This window comes from Arachis hypogaea, chromosome 9 (genome assembly GCF_003086295.3).
Source record: "Arachis hypogaea cultivar Tifrunner chromosome 9, arahy.Tifrunner.gnm2.J5K5, whole genome shotgun sequence".
NCBI classification, from domain to species: domain Eukaryota; kingdom Viridiplantae; phylum Streptophyta; class Magnoliopsida; order Fabales; family Fabaceae; genus Arachis; species Arachis hypogaea.
This window is the reverse complement of record NC_092044.1, coordinates 33475304-33476946: the sequence shown is the minus strand read 5'-3', so window position 1 is coordinate 33476946 and position 1643 is coordinate 33475304. Positions and strand designations below refer to the sequence as shown.

At 44.7% G+C, this 1643-nt stretch overlaps 1 non-coding gene across 1 annotated transcript; it reads right to left on the bottom strand.

Annotated features, from left to right (window-relative positions):
- Positions 1-479: 479 nt before the first annotated feature.
- On the bottom strand, positions 480-586 carry LOC112714142 (small nucleolar RNA R71). The gene has a single exon (XR_003159098.1). It is a non-coding gene; the product is annotated as a small nucleolar RNA R71 (small nucleolar RNA).
- Positions 587-1643: the final 1057 nt, after the last annotated feature.

Genomic DNA, 1643 nt, shown 5'->3' with positions numbered 1-1643 from the left:
TATCACCGCCAATCCGTAACCATCATTCTCCAATCAATGAGGAGACTCTATATTCATCTGTGGGGAGTACTGAATTCTCTTTGAGTGACTCAGGTGACACCGTCATGGCGGACCCACCCCGAAGGATCACCTTGAAGGAAGTCGGAGCTCCTGATCTTAATTTGCAACCGCTTCAGATTCTATATCTGGCCTTTGACCCAAATTTCGAGCTTAAGTCTGGCACAATTAACTTTTTCCCCAAATATAATAGACTACCTGGGGAAGATCCTCTGAAGCACCTTAAGGATTTCCAAGTTGCATATGCAACTGCGAGAAGACATAGGGCGAATGAAGCCACGGTGTTGGTCTTTGCTTTCCCATTTTTTCTAGAGGGAAAAGCGAATGAGTAGTTTTATACTCAGCCAGGTGAAGTTAGATCCAATTAGAACTTGTTGCGAAAAGAATTTTTGGAGAAGTTCTACCCTCTCCAGAAAACAGACAAGCTGCGAAGAGAGATCTCTTGTATTGTGCACTGAGATGGGGAGACTTTGTATGAATACTGGGAAAGATTCAAGAAGTTGCTGGAGGCTTGCCTTCACCACCGGATTGATGAGTTGGTTGTGATAAGTTATTTCTGTTAAGGAATGCACCACCAAGACAAGTTTTTCCTAGATACTGCGAGTAGAGGGTCATTGACCAAAAACAAGACTGCTGCAGAAGCATGGGAAGTTATATCGGATCTAGTAGACTCAACTCAATACTCAAGGGCAAGGAGTCCACAACCAAAAGCCTTGAGTGAGGTCTCTCCCTCCAGAGATGCAATTTTGACTAAGACCCTCAGTGAGATGACGATTTTGTTGAGGCAAATCACCCAAGGGCAACAAATCCCTCAAGCTTTGATAAATGCTCCACCTAAACCTCCACGGATTGAAGGACCATTAAGGATATGTGGTGTTTGTGCTTGTACTACTCATTACACCGATGAGTGCCCTCAAATCCAAGAGGACACTACATTGGCAGTTGCTAACCCTTACCCGCAAAGACCCAATTACAACGAAGTGTCCTACCCACATGGAGGTAATCAAAGCCAAGGGTGGAGAGATAACTCAAACCAAAGGTGGAACCAAGCTCCCCAAGCTCAACCCAACCAAAATGCTCAAGTCTACTACCATCAACACCCCCAAGGTCAACCACAATACCAACAACCCCCTCAACTTCAGTCTCAAGTGAAGTATCAACATCCAAACAGTCGATCCAATCCTTCTCAAATTAACCAAGCCCTTTCCTCCAATCAATCCCACATGAATGACACAATTCACACCTTCATGCAAGAGCAAAGAGAGTTCCATAAGAAACAAGATGCTTACATGGCTACAATAGCCGAAGCCCTTACCCATTTAACTCTCCCTCCTCAAGCCGCACAAAGCACCCAACAAGCTTCAACCTCAAGTAGTTTGCCCTCTCAACCCCAACCCAACCCTAAGGGGAGCATAAATGCCATTACCCTTAGAAGTGGTACCAAATTGGATAAGAATGTTGCTATACCCACAAGGTTGAGTGAGGAAATAAACAATGAGGAGGTAGGAGACGAAGTGGAGGTGATGAGGGATGAAAAAGAAAATGTTGACAAAAGTGAGGAAGAACCACCAAAGGTCAAGGAGCCA